Source organism: Triticum dicoccoides, chromosome 6A (genome assembly GCF_002162155.2).
Source record: "Triticum dicoccoides isolate Atlit2015 ecotype Zavitan chromosome 6A, WEW_v2.0, whole genome shotgun sequence".
Taxonomy (NCBI): domain Eukaryota; kingdom Viridiplantae; phylum Streptophyta; class Magnoliopsida; order Poales; family Poaceae; genus Triticum; species Triticum dicoccoides.
Genome location: NC_041390.1, coordinates 616,057,438 through 616,066,330, shown reverse-complemented (window position 1 = coordinate 616,066,330; position 8,893 = coordinate 616,057,438). Strand labels below are relative to the sequence as shown.

At 43.7% G+C, this 8,893-nt stretch overlaps 1 pseudogene; it reads right to left on the bottom strand.

The window, feature by feature from the left end:
• Nucleotides 1-5,685: 5,685 nt before the first annotated feature.
• On the bottom strand, nucleotides 5,686-8,400 carry LOC119316130 (annotated as a pseudogene).
• Nucleotides 8,401-8,893: the final 493 nt, after the last annotated feature.

The window sequence follows — 8,893 nt, the reverse complement described above, 5'->3', positions numbered from 1 at the left end:
CCCATGGTAGGCTAAATATGCATGCTGCCGCTTTCTAGTTAGCCCGTTCGACATTTTTATAAAATTCTAAAAGAAGCTTGTTCGACTTTCAAGGCATGGCCATGGGGCAATTTGGCGCAGCCTTGCATGTACTGAAGTCATATATATTCCGGCAACGAGTTTTGATATTGCATGATCTAATGGTGGAATTATATTTGAAGAAAAAGAATCTGCAAACAAAAATTATTTGAAGAAATCAAGTCTCTCCTTTTGTTAAACTTCTCAGTTTTTTCCTCGCAAAATAAAATAATTTTTCATTTTTTCATTTTTCATATCACCCTAGACTATGTAAGAAAGTTGTGACGCATGGTGCGGACGGACGCCCCAAGCTAGCCGCATGGCCGGACTGTGTGACTTGTTTCGTACTCCCTCGGGTTGGGTTTATAAGTTGGGCACGGATGTTTAGGTCTTTAATTTGACTAATAAAACATGTATAATGTGTCAAAAAAAATTATACAGTCAGTAACTTCTTTTAACGACAAATCTGAAGATATTACTTCTAATAAAATATATATTAATAACTAAAAACTCTTGTCTGATTTATAAAGCAACCGGCGCTGTTTTCAACTGATTCCGTTGCGCGCATACCATGAGAGAAGTTAAGTGCTAGAGACTGCTATCTTCTTGTTTTGATATAGCTCACCACTCTTGCCGAATGAAAGAAATTGATATCTTCTACTACTACTTTCTTTGGGGGAGAGAATTTAGTACTTCTATTCAAGGTCGCCGGAGCATGAAATTGATGGACTCATGGCCCAATGCACACAAGAACGTTCGTGCCATATTGGATGTAATGGGATGGAGAGTGTAGTAGTCATGTGATTTGGCCCCTATGTAATTGTATCCACTTCTTTCCGTTCGAGCAAGAGAGTGTTCGATCGGTGCAATCAACCCATATATCTTTGGCGGAAGGACACAAAGTCATCGTAGGCGCCTCACTATCAATGAAAATGTCGCCTCCCACACGAAAAAAAATCGCCTTTAAGACAAAGGTTTTTAATTTTGGAAACAAAATAATTTCGGACCTCACTGAAATATGTTTCGGCAGCGGCGATGTTCTATCTGGATCCCGGGGCGGCGGCCCTGGAGGGTGGCGGCTGGAGAAGCTAGGGCCTCCCGCGGCGGCATGGTGTTGTGCAGTCCCTATCCAAGGCGGATCTGTGACGGCAATCTACTATGGATTGGTTCGGATCAGAGACGGTGACGAGCGCGCGGGATCCATCTCGGCGGCTTGGCGAGGCGGGGTGGGAGCCCTCCTCCTAGGCTTCAGTGGTGGCACACTCAGGCAGTGGCCGGTGCGCCAGGGCTCCTACGATGGCACTGTTGTTGCGGTTGGTCCTGGATCTAGGCGGCTAGATCTGGGGCTTTGAAGGCGATCGAGACGGTGCACAGGTTGTCGGGTGGATTTCTTGGGACGGATCCGGGTGAAAACCTGGTTTTTGGTCCATGGCCGAAGCCGATGATGACGATGCCCCTGTCATCGTTTCCTTCATGAAGGCATCATCGAGGTGAAACTCCCAACTCCACTCAATACTTCCGGGGGAAACCCTAGATCAGCTGATCGGATGTCGGCCGAAAGCATGTGTCGTTACCCCCTTGGGGGCGGCATTCTTGGAGGTGCACTCGGCTTCGCAGGACCAGCGGACGGCATCTTTGGTGGAGTGGTGCTTCATCCTACACATTAATGACGACGGATCTCGACGGCATGGCGCAGTGCAGATTCGGAGTTCAATGTGCGAGGATGGACTCGCGCAGGAGGACGACGCTGTCTTACGTCGTGGTGGCATCGATGGCAGAGGGGCCTGGCACGGTAGATGCAATAGTACATCTCTAAAGATGGATTGGTGGCAGGTGGCTGCGGCGGCCTCATACCCGGCAGACGTCCTGGTTGAGGAGTGCGCCGGACTGGTAGGTGCCCCATACCCGGCAGGCGTCCTGGTTGGGACCTTAGGTCTTAGATGTTTAGGTTTGGCTGCGATGTCTGTTTGGTATTAGGCCCAGGCTATCAGCGCCCCTTCATCAATTGGATATGAGTAGCTACAGTTGTTGATCACACGGTGGCTTTAGTCTTACTGTTGTATGACTTTATAAGGTCTTGTGAGAATAATTAATAAAGTGGCCGCATGCAACGCCCAGATGCAGAGGCCGGGGGTCCTCCTCCTTTTCTAAAAAAAACTGAAATATGTTTCAGAAATTATTTCGGAAATTTAGATTTCAAAATTTACTTAACTTTAATAAATTCATACATGATTTAAATTTGTTCTGAAATCAGTTTAAAAATTCCTCGAAATTTCGGGGTTAATTATTTTTCGGACACCACTGAAATATGCGAAGTTTCGGAAATTTCATTGAAATTTCGTTGAATTTTTAACCCCCAAAGCATCAAACCTGTCATTTGATCCTTGGTGGGTTAGGAAAACCACTACCCTCCTAACGATCCAGCCACACGTTGGTTCTCTGTCGTTGAGGCCCTTATTAACATACTAGAAGGTCTTCTACCTACCTGCGGATCCGAATTAGCCAGAGGGTTCTTATTTTGCTATGGGAATAGCGCCCCTACCGCAGACTAGTTTGTAGCCAATTCTGCAGCAAATGATGACCCATGGCCCAAGCACGCACTGGTAGGGGCTTCTACTGGCTAGGAGTGCCCAAAACAGTAAATCCAATGTCCGGAATTGCTAGTGCTTTAAGATGGCTGGATTATCGCTCAATATTAATGTTTCTAAATAAATGTATATATGCAGCCTCCCCCGCGGTGTTCGAAACGTTTCCTACAACACACGTTTTAGATTTGTACTTGTAATTATTATTTTTGTGAAATGTCTTGGATCCAATTGATTTATTTTTGGACTGGAGGATCCAATTGATTTAGATGTTTATCCTAAACTTACCGACTAATTTGTTTCATACAAGTATGTTATTCATTGTAAAATGAATTGGAGAACAAGATAAGAGAGAAGTGTAAGGTATGTGTCGCCAAGTAGGAGAGACCCATTGATGCAAACTGGATTTAGTTAACGATTTTGGTATAAAATAGAAACATCGATCTTATAGCAAACAATGGGAATGGAGAGCTCTGATAAGCCTGCAGGGTACCTACATAATTGTACACTTTTATTTCTTTGTTTGCAAAACAAGCATGGCAGACACCGAACATATAAACTTCAAAAACTTCAAGACTTTCTCTGATATGATACAATCAAGCTACTTCTACTCCTGCGAGGAGCGGTGTCGTCAAATCCAGTTGAGTAATCTCCTGAAGGATTCATGTTTTTTTCAATCACTCCTGAAAGATTTATCAACATGCCTGGCAACTTCAAATTATGGGAATCAAACTTAATTAATTTGAGGGATGGACGACCTTCTGGCGAGGAGCATTGTCACAAAAAACCGGATAGAATCGCCATCCCCGTCGGTAAATTCTTGAGCAGCTCCTCGGTGTTCCTGCCGGCGCCCGGGAAGAAGCAGTTCTGCAGCCCCACGTCGCTAAACGCCACCACGAGGAAAACCACCGCCGCGAAGAAGGCGTGCACGAAGTCCAGCGGCCTGAGGCGGAGTCTCCGAAACTGGTCGAGATTGTTCCACTCCTGCCTTTCTTCCTCGCTGGAGAAGTTGAACACGTTGAAGCAGTGTAGTGTGGCGAAGCCGTAGTATAGCTTTCCATCGCGGCGACCGATGACGCTGTCGGTGAAGGAGAAGAAGAGGCCCAATAGGGCGAGAATGGCCACCAGCACCCTTGTGAGCAACTGGTTGGAGGTCTCGCACTTGCCGTGGTGAAGGACGGGGACAACGCCTGGTATGCCAACACCGTACCAGTCGGCAGGAGCTGAGCCAGGTTCGCGACGCTGGACATGACGACGGCCGGTGCAGGCCCAGTGGCAGGCATTGGCGGTGACGTGCCATTGGCTGTTATTTCACCGTCGCTCTCGTTGGTCGGTAGATGTATCTGGATCGCCGTGGACGACGGTGAAGAAGTAGATGCCATTGTACGTGTACTGTGCTTGATCTGTGTCCCAGTTTGGAAAGTTGGAATACTGCAGACTGATCTAGTTGTAGCTCTTTATATAGGCACATACATCCTACGCGAATGATTCCAAAGTCTAAACTAGGTTGGCGCGTTGCATTTCTGAAGGGCTGCATGTACCTGGACTTCAACTCTGTAGCTAGTTTTGATTAATGGTTAATCAGTGTGTAAGTTGAAATTAACTTATAACCAACTCGTATGACGTGTAGTTTGCAACCAGCACGTGAATTTAATTGGTGATATACACTATGTAAGTCTTCTTCTAGGAAGGTGAGGAAGGAGAACTAGTGGCTAGTCATCGGCACGTAGGTACACCATTTCTTACTCACGCTAATGTCCTCCAAATGATCTACTCGTTCCAAATTACATCGCACATATATAAAATATATACTAATGAAGTTGTCATTGCTCTACCGAACGAAAGAGGCTTATCTCAACAAAAAAAAGAGGCCACGCATTTTGGAAGTGAGGGAGCACTGGTCCCGTGGAAAATTCTGAAACCTTAGAACTTGCAAGCCAAAAGGATATAATTTTTCTAGAAACACCGAGTACAATATAGACATGCTCACATCACACCACCACATGCACGAACTCACACAACACTTGCTGGAGATTGGAGTCACGAAGCTTCAACATTGAAAAGGTCACCACAAGATAGCGCCTCGCTAGACGGAATGTCACCTCCCCATTGAAAGAATACTCCTCTGCATCAATGAGATACGAAAGCGTCAAATTTCATCTATGATCTTGGTGGGTTTGAAGTACAACTGCCACGCTGACCATCCAATCACAGGTTGGTGGTTGGTTCTTACGTATGTACTAGAAACGGTGACATTTAACACATATTCAAATTTTGTTTTACACCTGCGCAACATGCATTTGCACATAAAATTATTATTTTGTGTGTAGTTATCCTAAATTTAGGTGTTTATCCCAATTAATTTGAGTAGTTGTCCAAATTTTATGTACTAACTAATTTTATACAGATGGGGTACGAAAAAAGTGTTGTGTCCCAAAATGGGAGAGACCACTTGGACAAACTGGATTTAGTTCATTATCATTTTTGTGACATAATGATGTCGATCTTAAAGCAAACAAAGGGAATGGAGGGTTGGGATAATCCTTAGGAGGCTGGGATGCTTACATACTTGTACAGTTGATTTTGATGGCAGAAAAACTCTTTGTTTAAATGAAAACTATAACATACAATATATATACATGAAAAAATTCATGTCGTTTCTCCGGCGATGTACAGTTAAACAACTTCTGTTACAAATACCATTGTGTTCAATCAATTCATTTTTTGGACTGGGTTACTCCCATTTTCATTACGTTGACATAACGGAACTACATTGTCTGGTTATAGCAAACATGGTATGGGGAAAAAGAGTGAATTTATGCAGTACTAGGAAACACAACGTGTACGTACGCAATCAGCATACACATTACAGTAAAAATCTGATTACAATATAACTACTAAACCCTACCCGCACAGAAACAGACGATAATAACATCCACCCCATCATATTACATGCAACATGAAATTTGTTTAACACAAAATCAATATGGGTGGCAACTACATATATTTTGGCTGGTCTCCTTTGTTTATCAAATTCTAAGAATCAAACTTTATTCAAGGAATGGACGACCTTCTGTTGAGTTGGGTCATTGAATCCAATGCCCTTCCTTTTGGTGGGGAAGATGATGAACATAGAGCTAGACAAAAAAGCCATTCCAAGCGGCAAGTTCTTCAGCAGCTCCCGGGTGTTCCTGCCGGCGTCCGGAAAGAAGCAGTTCTGCAGTCCCACATCACTGAACGCCACCATGAGAAAAACCACAGCCGTGAAGAAGGCGTGCACGAAGTCCAGCAAACGAAGCCAGAGCCTCCGGAACTCATCAAGACCGGCCCACTCCCGCTTCTCGTCCTCGTCGGAGAAGTTGAACACGTTGAAGCCGTCCGGGGTGGCGACACCATAGTAGAGCTTTCCATCATGGTGGCCAATGACGCTGTCTGTGAAGGAGAAGAAGATGCAAGCATAGGCCAGGACAGCAACCAGTGCCGTAGTAAGCCACTGGTTGGAGGAGACTAGATTTTCTACCATGCACGGAAGGTCCCGTGCATGGTCTAGTTGGCACTCTTTGTAGAATACCCTATTCATACGTCTAGAGCTATGCATCAACATTAAGTGATACACGGGTCCAGTAATGCAAATTAAATGTCATCCCTGTGTGGAACCCGTCTATCTATACAAAATCTAGCATTTTATTTTCTTGTGAGATATTAATTCGTCAATATATTTTCAATATTAATTCCATATTTAAATATTTTAAAATATTTGAATTCCTAATGACATGCTCTTTAAAACAAAGTTAATATTGAATAAGTTTTAATTGAGTTTCAATGTCATCAGCATATTTCACTCATTTTTAAAAACTGATTTGACTCATTTTAAAAAGCATATTCCAGTCATTTAAAATAATCACTTATCTCAAAATGTTGACTTTACACATTCCAAACAATGCTTTTACCCAGTTGGAACAAACTAATTTTTCTTAATTCAGAAAAATGATTTCACTAATTTCAATAAAATAATTTCACTCAATTTTATTTGTATTTCACTCATTAAAAATCATTTCAATAACTTATTTAATCATTAAAAATTTCTGAAGGTTAAAATTATAGCATGTTTAGAATATATCCAAGGTTGATCTTGTTCTAAAGGTCTTGATGCGATGAGTTCAAATATATAAAAACTTCCAAAAAAGGAATTTTGGTTTCAAAGATATTAGGTTTTGTAAAGGAAACTAAAAATGATGGATTTTGAGAGGAAGAGAGGAGATGTTGTCATCATCCATGCATGTGTCACAGTTTGTGAGCACACAGAGAGAGAAACGCATGCATGACATTAAGTGGACTGACATGATACAATGCTATATTAATGCAAATGGCATACTCTATACGTATACGCGAAGTATAGTTTGCATGCACTCGGATCTCCAGTATAATCCAACGATGAATGCATGCAGTGGACCTCCCGTGCATGGCAGAATGACTTTTCTCTTGGTTGGAGGTCTGACACTTGCCAGGTTGGTGAAGGTGTTCGCACACGAACACGTCACCGTGTACCTCCAACACCGAGGGTGATGCACCGCAGCTCACGTCGAAGGAGACCCACCGGAAGCGCAGTACGCAAGACAATCCGGCGGGTGCTTTTGTAAACCCGAAACCCCACACGCCCGGGAGGGACCCCGTCAGGGCGCGCGGCGGCTATGGGCTGCCCTAGGTCGACCTGATCGCCCCTAGGGCCTCGAGGTTCGCCGCCCTGCAAACGAAGAACGAACGAAGAACGAGAAGAAGAAGAACAAGGGAGAGAGATAAAGGTAAAGGTAAAAAGTGGTAGATGATTTGATCGATTGTGTGTTGTTCAATCGGCCATCACCTCTTAAGTATATAAGAGGCGGCTGGACTTCCCGTGCAAGGAAAAGGCTTCAATTCACGTCCAAAACCCTAGTCCAATTCGGATTTGTTTGGTCCGAACTTTCTAAAATTGTTCGGTAAAATCTGGCTGCACCTTGCAGGCCATGTTTGGGGTAGTAAACGACCTCGGATGGAAATGAGCCCAAAAGCAACCTTGACCGTTTTGACGAGACGAACAACTTTTATGTTGAACGTTTTTTGATCTGAGGCCATCTTGAGAGAGTTTTCGGCTGTTTTCCGAAGTCTGCAGCAACGAAATTCAAAACCCGTACGAACAAACCCGGAGTGTCCGGCCATCCACAGAGAAAATCAAAACCGGATGGTTGTCTCCGGAGTGTCCGGCCATTCAGTGCAGCAACGTCTTGTACTGACTGTAACTTTTGCATACGACCTCGGATTAAGACGTTTTTTATATGAAAATCGTCTGTTTCAACGAGACAAAGACAATCCGTGTAGGAACGTTTCTCATATGAGGCCATTTTGGGGGCGTAATAGGCCGAATAGTGTTCTCAATATAAAATTTGAGTACTTCAAACATAACTTCGGCCTTAGAGATGAGACCGGATGACTATGGGCCAAATATGAAAGTTTCTCCTTTTGACGGTACGAAACTTTCTCACTTTGAGCACTTGTTCATTTAAGGCTTTCTTAATTATGTTTTCTACCATGCCAAAATCTGGTGTCAACAGAAGGATGGGGACAATGCCTGGTACGTCAGCACCGTGCCCGTTGGCAGAAGCTGGGCAAGGTTCGCAACGCTCGACATGACCTTGTTTGTGGTAGGCATTGGCACTGCCGTGCCGGTAGCTGCTATCCTGCTATCATCGTTGTTGATCGGTGGAATTATCTGGTTCGCCATGGACAATGGAGAAGAAGAAGATGTGATTGTACGTATGTATTGTGCTCGATTAGGACGCACACGTGTCCTAGATAGGATTGTTCACGTACGCTGCTATAGGCAAATTAATCAAAGTTCTAGCTAGCTAGGTATACATGCATGCATGTACCTGAATTTCAACTCTCTACTCTCTAGCTAGTTGTGTTTAAAAGTTTGTGTAAGTTGCAATTGAATTATTACCAACTAGTATGACATGAATAGTTAATTAAGCAGCACGTTAATTTTATTGTTACTAAGACTTCTTCCGGGAAAGTGAGGAAAGAGAACTAGCTAATCATCGGCTTGTACATACTTGCGTGAATTTCCTAGTGATCTCCTCAGACTGGTTGATTCCACGTGGGTTTTTGAAACAGATGAAGCAGGCATGCAACTTATGCAAGCAAACAGACAATACTTGTGTGCTTGCACCGAAATGAATGGGAGCCACACTGCAGCAAAGAGGGTGATTTTTCTA